General features: G+C 42.8%; 1 protein-coding gene across 3 annotated transcripts in view; it reads left to right on the plus strand.

Moving 5' to 3' along the window:
• Positions 1-15191, plus strand: part of FHIP1A (FHF complex subunit HOOK interacting protein 1A) — a 512772-nt gene that overhangs the window by 464814 nt on the left and 32767 nt on the right. The window lies entirely within an intron of this gene.

The raw sequence follows: 15191 nt of genomic DNA on the forward strand, positions 1-15191 counted from the left end.
AGACCTACTTGCATTCCGGAAAAATCTAAAAACACTACTGTTTGCTCAATCCTATGTACCTTAGCTCCTTCCAGTCACGTTCCCCTCAACCCAGCGCTTGGACGCCTGCGGGCAGCAACCGCGCTCAATAAATAAAAAATAAATAAAAAAGATGCAGTTTGAGCACTTGGAACAGCTTGAATTTGCTTGCTTACTGTTAATGGCAATCTGTTCTACAGCTGAGCACCAGCGCTTGCCTCGCCTTCCTCTCCTCTTGGGTACCTGAAAACAGTGATGCAGATGGAGACTGAAGTCTGGCAATGTAGCTGACAAGAAGGTGGGACAAGTTGGGATATTCAACCAATGCTTGACTCAAAAATCTAAGTAGACCACGCAGACCGTGCATGGAGTTTATCAATAGTCTACTGCAACATTTATTTGGTCTCTCCGGCCTTCTGCTAACAGAACAACGAATTTATGGACGTGTATTATTTACAGTTTTCTTATAAGTTGAATGTGGAGACTTTGGTACATAGTGTTGCTGTATTCAAAGTTCGAGGCAGTTACTGGTGCGATTATTAAAACTTTTTTTTTTTTTGCTCTGCAGATAGAAATAAAATAAATTATTAGATACGAATTTGAAAGTGGGTTCCATTTTGTCACACAGCTGGTCGGAGGACCCTAGAATGCACACTCGATTGGCTGTCCAACTTTTTTGTTTTATGTCTTCCCTCTCACACTTAGCTTCAAACTATTCCACTTTACAATCCGTTCCAGGGTCAGACAGGCCTGCAGGGAAAATCCACAGTGCCAGAAAAGCCAGTCTGACCGGTCATTGTATGTTTTTTTTATCGTGGTGGGCCTGACAGCAAGTATCCCTTAGGATGCAGTCTCCCTTATCTTGCAAAACACATTTCCCTGATATTACACCAAGCATTACCTGTAGCAAGCACACATGTATGCAGTCTCTATTATCTTGAAAAACACCTATACAGCATGTAGAAACAGAGGAAGATATCAACACCCTTCCCCACCAGCTCGAACTCCAACTGATGACCATAGAGTGTGAAAAGGAATGGTGCTGAAATGCACTCTTGCTAACACCTCTATTAGAGCCGAAAAAGGATGTGTTGTCCTCCCTGGGCCAAATCGCACAGATGCACTAAGGTCATTTTGCAACACGGCTAACTGAAGCAGCCAAATGGCCCACAGCTTCGTTCTGTCCACCATTTTAAACTCGGACAGGTACATACTAGAGTAAGGATTTTTTTTCTTTTAAACAGACATCATATTTACACTTTACCGTAACTAGATTCAACTTTGCTTCCGCTTGCCAATGTCTTTTTTTTTTTTTTAAACCAAATTGTTAATCAGTCAGAATACCTATTTGGTGGTGCATGCCTTTACTCTAAATAGCAGATCTATTTATAGATCTTCATTGACCTGTTAACTGTCTAGAGTTATAACGCCTTATCCGGGGCTCTTTTATTCCCACTGCTAGCTAGGTTCTGATGGCTTTATGGGCCTGCTAGAGAGTAAGCTCACATTGTAATTTGCTCCTTCGTGTAATGCAACCTTCTTAGTTATTTACCCATCCTTATATAGATTAATAAAAATGTGAAAGCCATCGGTCAGCAGGTACCACAACTTCAAGAGCCTGATCTACTCAGTTATCTTGTGCCCAGCAATAAGCCCTTCTCCAAAACATCTTCTCAGAATCATGACCAATATTCAGCTCCTGAAGCTCTGATCATGCAAATCTCCTGTTATCCCTGTTTGCCTTGATTAGTTACTTCATACCGAAGTCTCTTCGCTGGTGCCAGTGTTTGATTTTGCTGAACAGTTATGGCTGCAGTGCAAAGATACATTTCAACTTTACTACTTACTAGACCACTTTGGTTGCTAAGAGCTTGGCTTTTATGATGGGTTGGACTGTAGTGAATCTGAAATGCCGGTGGTTGTAGTTTTGAATCCTCGTAGGGCCACCTCATCACTTGCCTCCATGTCTATGCGAATCATAAAGCCCTGTTTGGTAGCGTTGACCACTTTACACATCAGAGCTGCTAAATCTCCATTAGATTCCGATTCCTTCATTAGAGTTGGTATCCTGCTTAGACCCAGGACCTATTGCTTTAATAGAGAGTATGTATTCAAGGCAATCAATGTTCAAGATCGTAGAGTTATGATCACTTTCAGGTCAGATTCGAATTTCAAAAGAATATATAAATTCAAAAAGACCACGGGAAACTAAGGAGTGATAAGTGAATAAGGGTGTCCTCTCCCCACAAAAGTAAAGCATGTGGGCATGTCTGGAGGGTAAATTCCAGAACAGCAATTCCAATTATAAGAGATAAAATCTGTCAGGTAGGTCCCTTGAAAATAAATCATGTGATTCACCCCCCATGGCTTCAGGATGAATGACCACAATTACTGGCTCATAAAGACAAAACATGATTTTTTGACTTTACCTATGTTTGTATTAAAGTTGTTCATAATAGCAAGGGAGGGAGGCACAATATCTTCTAAATTTAATTCGTTGTCCTATCCATCCAAAAAAATCTAATTACTTGGCCAGATATGGAAATAGAACCCATCCCAAAAAAATTGTGTGATAAGTAACGGCTAGACCCAGGACTCATCTGGGATCCCCAGAAGCAATGCCCACAAAGTTGGAGGATTGTCAGTGCAAGAGAGTGACAATACAAGGGATAGCCAGAGATACCCATATCGTAAGGCCACCCACTTCGTGCCCCTTCACAGGGTGTGCAGCAGAGACAATGTAAGACTGAAGCCCATCCAGATGAAAGACCTCAGTGGCCCTCCTGTCTTGTAGTAGCATGACATGGATCCAGCTAACAAATTCTATCAACTTCAGTTCCTGTAACCCAGAAGCCAAACCAGCAATCTTCCATGACATAAGAGCCAGCTGAGAGGCAGCCTCTCTTTTTTTCCATTTCAGTGACTCTCACCCTGATCAGATGGTCCCTGCAGCTGGAGGAACTTTATTCACCAATATTGAGTCGATGATTCAGATCCAGCTGCAAGAGAACCTCAAACTTGTTCTGCACTAGTCACTGGGGAATAATTCCTGGTTTGCTAAATTTCCCATATTTGCATGAGACCATAAACCAAAGATGAAAACTACCCTGAGGGCTATTAGGCTCTGAAACTGGGGAAACTGGTCCATCATAAAAGACACCTCCAGAGTTCCCATATTTTTGCGTGTTAATCCTTTATTTATATTATGAAATAAAAATAGGCATATTGAGTAAACTCAGGTATTGTGAAGTTGCTTAAATAATTTCCTTTTTTGCAGCATCTGCCTTTTCTGCACACATTATTTGATAATTTTGCATATTCACTATAACAGAATATGATAACAAACGTCCTCCTTATTGTGCAGGATATCAGTGCCCTATGTTTCCTTGGGTAAAAAATTCAGCTGTAGTCTGTTGTGCACCATTGTTTCTTGAGAGAACCATTTGGTCATGAAGTCAGCCCACAAATCTCCAAATGCCAATTTGTCTTCTTCCTTTATAACCGTGTTACCTGGGTAGCATATCGGTTCCATTTTTTGCGCCTCATCATTTAGAATATCTACATTAAGATGAGCGATTTACTATTCAGTCAACTTTGGACCTCGTAAACGAGAATTACGTGCTAATTGCACATGTTTTTCCCCATTTCTGAGATGCAAAAACTGATTTAGCACACTTTGCCTGCACTATTTGTGGCCAATTTTACGTGGCACAAATTGTGGATGCAAACCCTGCGTTGTGCACAGATAGAGTACCAGTTGCAATTCCAATTCAAGCACAAAGTGACTGTGATTCTGATCCAGGATCTGGGGCAAATCAGAATGAGGCCCTAACTCAGAACAGGCTCCACCATCCGTGTACAAACTTGACATAGTAAATTTCAGTTCAGACAATTTTATTTCTTTAGAACTAATTGCTTCAAAATCACCTTTTGCCTGTGAAACTTGTGTCCAGGAACTATTGTTCAGATATTTAGCCAGACAACATCGTGCCACTTCACCTTAGAGATATCTTTGCAAGATGTTAGGCAGAAAGGGACATTTTAGAAAGTTGACTTGCCACAATTCACCAGTGCCCTGTTTAGCAATGTGAGCTAGGTGACTGGCCCTTCCAGATAATATATCCCCACCTTTTAATGCATGCAAAAATCCGAAATGATCCAAAAAATCAAATTGTCTGTCACAAACTTTTTTTCGTTGAGTTTCATAAATTAAGACCACACCAGAAAAATATCATCTAATTTCACAAAAATTAACACCGAAAACAGCAAAAATGAACACTTTAAACAGGGTACGAATTAACATGGTTAATCCTTCTGTCAGGCCTTCCAGTCTGCTTTTCTTCATGCTTTAAACCTCTGACTTTTTTTCACTCATTAGCTATGAAACTACTTTATCTCTTTTTCATAAAAATATCCTGAAGATTCACTTCACGCTCTCAGGGGTGACTCTGTTTGTTACAGAGAGTGAGTGACCTTCTTTATGTTTAAATCTGTTTTTTGTTTTATGTCCTAACAACATACAAAATGAGCTAGGAAAATTCCAGTCTTCTACAAGCTAACATTCCCGCAGATAAGAAAGTTTGAAGAGTATATATCCATCTCAACAGAGTCTTTTTTAGGTTTTGCCTGGCGAAAGCTGCGCTCTGCGCAGCTTTTTCGCGCAGGCGAAAACCTAATGAGAACTGTAGTGTGGGTTTGGGTCGGCCCTCGTCATTTATTGGCTGGCTCCATAAATGGAGCATAGCCATTGGACGAGGGGCCTGTCCGTCAATGCCGGACCAGATTCGGGGGCGTTCCCGAGATTCTTTGGCTTTTGCCGACGTCACGCGACGTCAGCCGAAAGCCGGGAACGCCCCCGAATCTGGTCCGGCATTGCCGGCACTTCTGCGTCTCTCTACCCCCCTTTCCCGCCCCCTCCCGCTTGTTTCCTGATGCTGGCCTCGCAATGGCGCTGCGTCTCTCCTCCCCCTTTCCCGCCCCCTCCCGCTTGTTTCCTGATGCCCGCCTTCCTGCTCCGGCCGTCGTGTGCACAGCCGTTTTGCCCGTGAAAATCACCGCCGCAGCCCCGGGGCCGCGGAGAAGCCGAGGGAACAACCGCTGACGTCACCCGGGAGCCGCGCTACCATTGGTTCAGGCTGCGGGAGGCTCGCCGGGCGACCTGCGCGGTGATTGGCTGCCTTTTTCCCCTCGGTTTGCGGTGAGTGCTGTGCTCGGGGGTCTGCTTGCGGGTGTTCTGCGATGGCGGGAGGAGATGAGGAGCGGAGGTTTTTTGGGACATTGGGAGGGAGAGCGGGCCGGGTGGTGTAGACGCTGGCGTTCGGGGCATTTCAACCGAGGCCGCGTTTCGAAGCGCTTGGCGAGCCTAGTGCGAGGTATGCATCCTCCTGTTAATGTGTCTGATTGGCCGGGAACGCGGTCGTTGCTTTGGGTTGGCCTCGCTGATGGAAGGCATTTGCAAGTTTCTTTGTTCTATATAAACATTCTTCTGGTGCCTGTGCAAGCTATCGTCGATGGCTGCCATCTCAAGGTCAGGCGGTAAAACTGCCGGGTTGTCAGTTTAATTGGTCACGCCCTTATACTAACGGAGAAAATGACAAACTAGAAAGCATTTGCCTGACTCTAACATGGTTATAGCGGTGGCGCGTATCCACGTCCATATGTGCAATCTGGTTTGTGTAGTTCCTGTCACAGTTCTCAGAAGCTCTGCGCGTTCTGCTGTAACCCCGCCCCCCTGCCTCCCTCATCTTCCTCCGCTGCTTCCCGGCCCCGTTCCACAGCCCTAGCCCCGCTGCCGTCTCCGTCGTTCCCCACCAGCACCATGCCGGCCGTGTCCAAGGGGGACAGAATCCCTCAAATTTATAGTGTGAGACCTACATGTATCCTGAGGTACAGTGCTAGACTGGCCATGCTATTTTGTATCTGCTGCTACCGAATTAAACTATTTAGCTATGGTTTCCTGAAATTTGGTTGCAGGTAAATTTCAGTGTTCTCTTAAATTGTACTGTCTCATTGCTGGCTTGTAATAAGGTTTTCAACTTGGACATGGGAGAGAACCTGCTTTATTTGATGCTGTGGATTAAATCTGCAGTACGTAGAAATTGGTTGCCTTGGACGCTGGGTTGTATTTAATCTCTTTGATGCAGTTGGTCGCGGGTGGCTCTATTAAAGTTTGTAGCTAGAGTTCAGTATATCTTTATGAAGTGGTTTGCTTGTGCCTCCGTGTGCCCCTGTTGCCCGCTTGTGCTGTGTGGGTGTGTGTGTGGAGGGCTCTGTGTGGCTGTGTGTGTAGGAAGCTTTGTGTGGCTGTGTGTGTGGGGGGCTTTGTGTGGCTGTGTGTGTGGGGGGCTCTGTGTGTGTTTGTGTGTGTCATTTGCGAGAGATAAAGCTAGTGGCATTGTAAATGACAATGCCATTTATTTATGTTAAAAAAAACATAAATAAAAATAATGTCAAGAGCAATGCCAATAGCTCTAACTTTAACAAAGGCAAAACCATTGCATTGTAAATGCTTGTTATGTTCTTGTGAGATGTAAGAAGGTGAACATTCACTTAACCAAATGATGATTGCAACAATACAAATGGTGGGTGGCCAGATACAACTGTGAACATTTCAACTAGGGGTCTCCAACCTTCTGTGTAAAAAGAGCTATTTATGTTAAATGAAAATCATCGCGAGTTAGTAATATCATTAGTGGTGTAACAGTGAACACATCAGGCAAGTGAACATTAGTACCAAACTTGTCCAAGTTTACCAGCAGTGATCACCTCTGTAGATTAGCAGGGTTACCAGCAGTAATGTAAAAAAGGCTCTGTCAATTTAGAATGCCTATAAGTAGGTAATGCATACCCGCTTCAGTTCCCCTGGCACAAAAGTTAAAATATTAGAAATAAGTCTCCGCAGACGATTTATCAAGCAGAATCAAATATGTCTTGGAAGACAGTTTTGTCATATATATGTTAATTTAGCCAAGCAAAATGTTCCAATTGAGAAGACTGGGATGTTCACAGGAGAGTTACTGACCGATAAGTGGAGAGCTAATAGTAGCTCAAAAGCTACTCGGAGATGCCGGATTTAAACTATCACAATCTTTATACTCTTCCTTATAGACAGGGCCCCCTCTGGAACTATACAACTGTTGCATAAATGTAGCTTGGGATTTTACAGATGAGTCATTCCAAACATCAAATATGATGTTAACTCTGCTATCACCTCACATTCAGCCATTTTTTCTTCTATTTCCTCCTGCTTTCCTACTTATCTTAAACAAAAAATATAGAAACCCAGATTATCAGACCACATTTTCTTTTCCCTGATTAGTCATAACAAACTTCCCTGAAAAGGTCAGGCCTGCTCCTCACCCCGGACTAAAATGTCTTCTTTTCTGTGTTGTATGTGACACCAGGTCAGTGTACAGTAGGATCTTTATAATATTGTTCTTGCTGCAGTATTCATCTTGATACTCCCCCGTCTTGCTACTCTTTTTATCACTGTTCTAAAATCATATAATCGCTGCCAGATTTCATTTTGATAATCTCACTTTCAGAATTTTCCTCCACTTGAGTTATATATTTTTTTATGGATTTCCTCTGTGATTGCATCAAATACTCTCACTCTTGGCAGTTTTCTCTACTTTTTTCTTCTCCTCTGGTCCTTCCCCGTTTACGTGCCATAATCTTCATAAGGTTAGTTCTAGATTTTTATGTAACCATAGTCGTCTTCTCCACTAGTTATGCAGTTCTCAGACAAAGATTTTAATTATCATGTTTCCTTATTTTGCCTTAGGGGCTTATTATGAGTCCAGCGGTCCATTAACCGCCAGACCCATGGGGGCACGGCGGTGGCAGTTTTCTGACTGCCCTATTACTACCAGGGCAGACAGGCCACCCTTGGACCACCTCAACCTCCAGGGATTAGAGATCCTTGGCATTGGTGTGGTGGTCTTGAGGCCGCAGTGTGCTTGGCGGGGCCGTTGCGGCTCCGCCAAGCCTATTATGAGTTTCCTCACTGCCATACCTTTCATGGAGGGGGTGTGCGGGGAAGCGCGAGGGGTTAATAATTTAAAAACAAAAAAACACCTGAAGCTGTCGGCCGCATCGCTCATCGGTGTTCTGCTGCTTCCTGGTCGCAGCAGACACTGGGACAGCCGAATGGACTCCCTGTGCAATCCCCGCTCTACTTTCATGCTATTAGAGCTGCGCAGGGATTGGCCTAAGCGGGCTGCTTTGATGCTTTGCTCAGCATAGGGAGTCTGTGCTGTTTCTCCAACCCGGCAGTTCAATACAGCCCGGTTGGAGAAACCTTAGTGAGCATGTGTTTTGGCTAGCCTGAGATGGCAGGCCAAACACAGTTCACACACTAGTCTTCCTCCACCCCCTCATGGCTCTGGGCCGCAACTCTGTGTACACGCTGGCTCAGAGCCAGCAAATGAAAAATAAAATGATTAAAGTATATTGTTTTATTTTGCAACTGCTGAGTCTGAGCCAGTGGGGTGACAGTTCTCAATGCAAAGGAGCCGCCCCTATGAAAAGTGTGGCAGTGAGAAAAAAAAGGGGGCGTGCAGGGCCCCCTTATGCTTCTGCACCATAGGGTGCATGCAGGGGGGCACATGTTGTGTCCCTCTGTCTGTATGCACCCCAGTACCAGCACGGCATGGACTGCAGCAGTCCATTGCAATGAGTAGTGTAACTGCACTCGTTGTTTTTTTCAACTTCTCCTAACTTGTAAGTAAAAGTACACTTTTTGAGAATGTGCGTGCATCTACCTTGTTAAGAGATGGGTCCCCCCACTCTTTCTGTAACAAAATACACACAAGGGCTGTAGGAACACCACAGCCTAGATAGAGCACAGCTTTTGGACAAATTTAATTTCCCATGATGTGTGCCATAATTGTTAAAAAAAAATGTATCACAAATTGTACCTGTGCGTATTGTTTTTATATTTCAAAACAATTTCATCAACATATCGATATCTATAACAATGAAATCTACTCTGATTTCAAATTTTGCTTTCAACATCAAAATTATACATATGATAAAGTTCTATAACAATCTAAATACAATGCATATAATTTTTACAAACAGTAACAATCCCAATGCATTTCGGTTTCTTGCCTGAACCCTTCGTCATGGGATAAATATAGAGTCCTTGCGATAAGGATTAGAACAGTATTGCAGTCCTCCAAAGCGATCTACGACACAATTATGTTTTGGTTACATATTGATGCAACTGGAATTCGCACTCTTAAATAACGAAATAGAAAAATGGAGCTTGAGAAATGTGCTGCTATTTAAAAAAAGACATGAGATCCTGAAGAGGAAAAAAGGTGAACCCAACCTGTCGTGTTGAAGTACGAAAGTGAAAGATTTGACTTAAGAAAAATGCGCTGCTATTGAAACAGGCATAAGATCCCGAAGAGGAGAAAAGATCACACCCAACGTATCAGTGAACAAAACAGAAGTGATGCATGAAACGATATGTAAATAAACCGTGTAGGCCTTAGTGCAACCTGCCAAGTAATCACCAAAGGTCCATCAATGATATGGTGCCTTAATGGAGTCCTTATGGCCCAATAATTGTGATAAAAAATGTATTAGCCATTGTTGTAAAAAACGCTTACCCAAGCGCGATATAATTTCTGTAAATGAAAAAGTGTCTGTCAATAAACCTCATTAGCATTGTAGTGACATGACATGTGCTCGAAGGCAGGCTGTCTTACCCGTACTTGAGACGAAAAGCGGAAAGAATAAATCAACACACGTCGAGTCAGGAAACTCCTATGGTTAAACAATGTATTAACTGACATTATAAATAATTGCGGTGTATAAAAGGATACTGTAACTTAAACACGACACAACCGACTTACAAAGAAAGGATGTTGCCACTCCACCAGATATTATGACTGAAGCCGTAGCCGAACACCTCCATGCGACTGAATGCTATAAAAACATCAATAGAGATGCTGTTTTAATTTACCTTCCTACTACATGTATATGCATACACGCAAGTTTGAATAAAATCGAGACCGAGTCCGCACCTTAATAAACAAACCGCCACCGCCAACCCCGGACGCCCAACTGCAGTGGTAATACGCATGTGCCAAAGTTCCCGGGTCCGTTTAAAGAGGCCGTTTTGTTTTTAACACGTGCATCTTATTCTTCAAAGGCCCGCGTTATCTGTTGAGCAATTGCTCGCAGCACGCCAGACTCCCGATTTTTGGAGCTGCGCAGCAGTGTTGACGGACTCGATGTAATTATTATTTAACATCGTGGCTGGTGGAATTCGACCATCTCTAACCCCACTCTTTCAATCATTATCCGGGGGAGAGTATAGTACCGATTATATTCTGATACCTTAAGCCAGGAATTCAAGAGATGCAGCCGCGTCACGCTGAGTTAAGGCATTAATGTATATGTCCTGATGATGATCCCACACTCTTAGGGGATCGAAACGTTGTCGACAATTTACACTTGATGATTTGCATTTTTCATTTGATGAAATCACACAAAGTGTATTTAACTGTCTGTTTTAATTGTGAATATTGCCCAGACCTTTTTTCTTTTGCCTTGCATCTAACTGTTTCCTTGTTTGTACTCATGTGGTAGTCGGACACAGGTTGTGTCTCACTTGGAAATTGTCTAGTAACCTCTTTTTCATTTTGAATATAATAAATTATTTAATATGTCCGGCTGGACATTCAATATAGTTTCCAATTTTGGTCTATATTCATTGCTTGGCTATCTATGTTGAAATTTGGGACCAGTGTTTCTTGTAACACGTGATAACACGACGGCAAACACGGAAAAAGAAACTTCAATAAAACTTTATAGACATAGCATTGTTGCCCTCTCGATTAAACAAAGGTTCCTGATAGTGTCAAAAAGGTATCACTTGACAACCAATGGAACAAAAATGACGCCCTTGTGATTATCTGGTTAAAATGTGCTGATGATAACCAGGGATATAACCAGGAGTATCCAATGCACATGCTATTTGTGAGATCTGTCCTTTGTGTAGGGGTTTAGAGTTACAAAATGTAATATCCAGAGCAAAATAACACGGTTTTAAGAAGAAAACGACAGATGAAAGAGACAGATGAGAAAAGATTTGAAGAAGAGTGCAAATTCCTTACAATAGATAAAGAACAAATGCAGAAGTGTAGTTATACAATCGATATGTATTACAAAAATATGTATTACAAAAAATACGCCATTTCATAATGGTCATTAAGCCCCCCTGGAATGACTGTTCCTAGTTTTTTAATCCAATATGTTTCTCTTCTGGATAAAGATATATTCATGTCTGTCCCTGAACCTGTTCTGATTTGTTCTAGAACAGTTAAGCGTAACTGGGGTATTGTATGGTGAGTCTGTTCCCAATGTACAGCTAGTGATGAAGTGGTGCTGTGGTTACGAATCCTACTCTTGTGCTCAATTATCCTTGTTTTTATTTTTCTGCTAGTTCTCCCTACATACACTAACCCGCAGGGACATTTTACTGCTTATAAAACTCATTCAGAGTTACAATTGGATGTGGATGCATGAATGTATCTCCCACCATAACATTACTGCATTGACCACAATTGTAACACTTGCCCATACCTTTATAAGCTTTTGTAGTTTCTGCAAATTTAGGTTTAAGTAGTTCACGTAAATTCCTAGGTTGATTATGAGCGAATAGGGGTTGATCCCTGAAGATGTTAGTAAAATCTGGTTTTTGATCAATGATCTTTAAGCATTTCCTTATGATTCTCTTTATTTGCGAGGCTTGAGTGGAGTATTTCAATACAAATACTTCTCTTTTTTGTTTTTTTTACCACTGAGTTTCAGTAACTGACCCCTGTTTTTCACAGCAATGATCTCCTCAGCTTTTTTACGAGTTTGTAAGGGATAACCTTTGTCCTTAAACTGCATCAGCTGTGTATCAATTTCTTGGGCAAAAGTATATTCGTTGGAAGTTATTCTTTTAATCTGCATTAGTTGTGAGACTGGTAAATGTTGTTTCAAGGAATTGGGGTGAGCACTAGAAAAGTGCAAAACATTGTTCACTTCTGTCGGTTTTCGATACACTGAGGTCTTAAGACCTCGTGTTGTTTTCATGATCTTTATATCCAGAAAATGTATGCTTTCATTGCTGATGTCATATGTAAAATGTAGAAAAACCAAAGGTAATGATGGACGGAGCGTTGACAATACAAACACTCACCCCCAGTCAACTGATCTGGATTTAATCCATCACCGTTCTTTAGCCCACTCTGCCACCCCAGTTCAGACATGGCCATAAGCAAATCAGTCTGACCCTGTGCCTCATGGGAACAGTCCAGCCCGAACTGCCAAGCCATGCCTTCTCTGGACCGGAAACAAGCTACCGAGGACCGGTTTCTGCCATTTCAGCCTTCTTCAGCTCGGCTTGCTTGAATCCAGTGGCAAAGTGAGCAAGGGACTCACGTCTGAGCATACCCTGCCAACTTATGGCAAACAAAGAAAAACCAAAGGTAATGATGGAAGGAGCGTTGACAATACAAACACTCACCCCCAGTCAACTGATCTGGATTTAATCCATCACCGTTCTTTAGCCCACTCTGCCACCCCAGTTCAGACATGGCCATATGCAAATCAGTCTGACCCTGTGCCTCATGGGAACAGTCCAGCCCGAACTGCCAAGCCATGCCTTCTCTGGACCGGAAATAAGCTACCGAGGACCGGTTTCTGGCATTTCAGCCTTCTTCAGCCCAGCTTGCTTGAATCCAGTGGCAAAGTGAGCAAGGGACTCACGTCTGAGCATACCCTGCCAACTTATGACGAACAAAGAAAAACCAAAGGTAATGATGGACGGAGCGTTGACAATACAAACACTCACCCCCAGTCAACTGATCTGGATTTAATCCATCACCGTTCTTTAGCCCACTCTGCCACCCCAGTTCAGACATGGCCATATGCAAATCAGTCTGACCCTGTGCCTCATGGGAACAGTCCAGCCCGAACTGCCAAGCCATGCCTTCTCTGGACCGGAAACAGGCTACCGAGGACCGGTTTCTGGCATTTCAGCCTTCTTCAGCCCGGCTTGCTTGAATCCAGCGGCAAAGTGAGCAAGGGACTCACGTCTGAGCATACCCTGCCAACTTATGGCGAACAAAGAAAAACCAAAGGTAATGATGGACGGAGCGTTGACAATACAAACACTCACCCCCAGTCAACTGATCTGGATTTAATCCATCACCGTTCTTTAGCCCACTCTGCCACCCCAGTTCAGACATGGCCATATGGAAATCAGTCTGACCCTGTGCCTCATGGGAACAGTCCAGCCCGAACTGTTTGTATTGTCAACGCTCCGTCCATCACCACCTTTGGTTTTTCTTTGTTCGCCCTAAGTTGGCAGGGTATTCTCAGACGTGAGTCCCTTGCTCACTTTGCCACTGGAGTCAAGCAAGCCCGGCTGAAGAAGGCTGTAATGCCAGAAACCGGTCCTGGGAAGCTTTATTCCGGTCCAGGGAAGACATGGCTTGGCAGTTCGGGCTGAGACACCATCGATTATAAACTTGACGAGGTGTATTAATGGGCAGAGAAGTACGCGCAGAAACGATTTTAAAAAAAACAAATGCTAACTCATTTGAGGAGAGCCTGGTACCAGATCAGGATTTTACCATGCAACGTCCAAAACCCGCATCCACACAACCATCCACTAGTGGAACTTCACAGGTAACAAATGTTATTTCCACAACTCAACAGTCTTTTTTAGTGGAAGGCCAGACCACCAAGACACCACCAGACAAACCATTGTCTGCCCAAGAAAACGCACAAGAAGGGGACAAGGCAAAAAAAGCGCCAGAAACGGGAAGAACATTACGGAATGTGAAAAAACAGATTCCTTAGTGATGAACATCTCTAACAGATTTTTAACCAAAGATTAACTCCGAGTACTTAACAAAGGTATATCCTTCGTACCCACATATTCTTCTAATACACTGGAAACAGAGGTTTCGCTATTCAAGTTTATGCGCAAATTACGCCTACGGTGGTTCTTTTCAACAATTACTGACACTGAAAATCCCAATTCAGCAGCGCAAAAATTCAAACCTCAAAGCAAATTCATGTCGCTTATTACACACAAATCGTTGCATACTTTTGAGCACCTAGTAAAGAAGGATCTGAAAGAAATTAAATACAACAAACCAAGACGCACGAATATGACAACTAGAGAACAACAGATTCTAAATTCATTACGGCAAGACAAATCAATAACGTTTGCAGCCTGCAGACAAGGGGGGTGCTCTTGTCGTTCTCATCACAGAATTTTACAACCTAAGTGTGGACACACATGTATCCGATCAGGAGACTTACATCCCTCTGGAACAGGATCCCACCAACGAACTACTAAGCTGACTGAGACAAATTGTGAGCAAAGCCATGGAAGATGGTATTATTGATGCATCAACAGGGAAATTTCTTATCAATGAAAATCCTAAAATACCGCCTATTTATATGCTCCCTAAAATGCATAAGAATGCTCAAGTACCACCATTCAGACCAATAGTAGCTGGTTGCAATTCCATTCATGAGGCTATAGGACACTAAATGGACTTTCATCTGCAACCCCTGGTTCAAAGTTGGGAAACCTACATAAAAGATACTACAGACTGTCTGCTAAAACTGGAGAACATTCGTGAGGTATTCAAAAATGACATATGGTTATGTACCATAGATGTAACAGCTTTGTATACATCGATAGTGCACAACGAATGGTTGGAAGCCGTAGAATGGAGGTTGCTGGCATCATCCTTGCCTAAAGAAAAATCTGTATTTCTTCTTGAATTACTTCATTTCTCGCTTTACCACAGCTATTTCATCTGGCAGAACAAATATTATCTACAGAAAACTGGAACGTCCATGGGGTTTCCTGGAGCCCCCTCCTATGCAAATACCTTTATGGCCCATTTTGAACAGGTCCATATTCTGAAAAATCCAGTATGGCAAGCTAACACGGTGGCATTTTTTTGTTACATAGACGACATACTGGTGATCTGGAAAGGCTCAAAAATGTTGTTGGGAGAATCCATACTAGAACTGAACCAGCACAATCCCAGAATACATTTTACATATGACATCAGCAATGAAAGCATACATTTTCTGGATATAAAGATCATGAAAACAACACGAGGTATTGAGACCTCAGTGTA

The sequence above is a fragment of the Lissotriton helveticus genome, chromosome 2_1, assembly GCF_964261635.1.
Source record: "Lissotriton helveticus chromosome 2_1, aLisHel1.1, whole genome shotgun sequence".
Taxonomy (NCBI): Eukaryota; Metazoa; Chordata; class Amphibia; order Caudata; family Salamandridae; genus Lissotriton; species Lissotriton helveticus.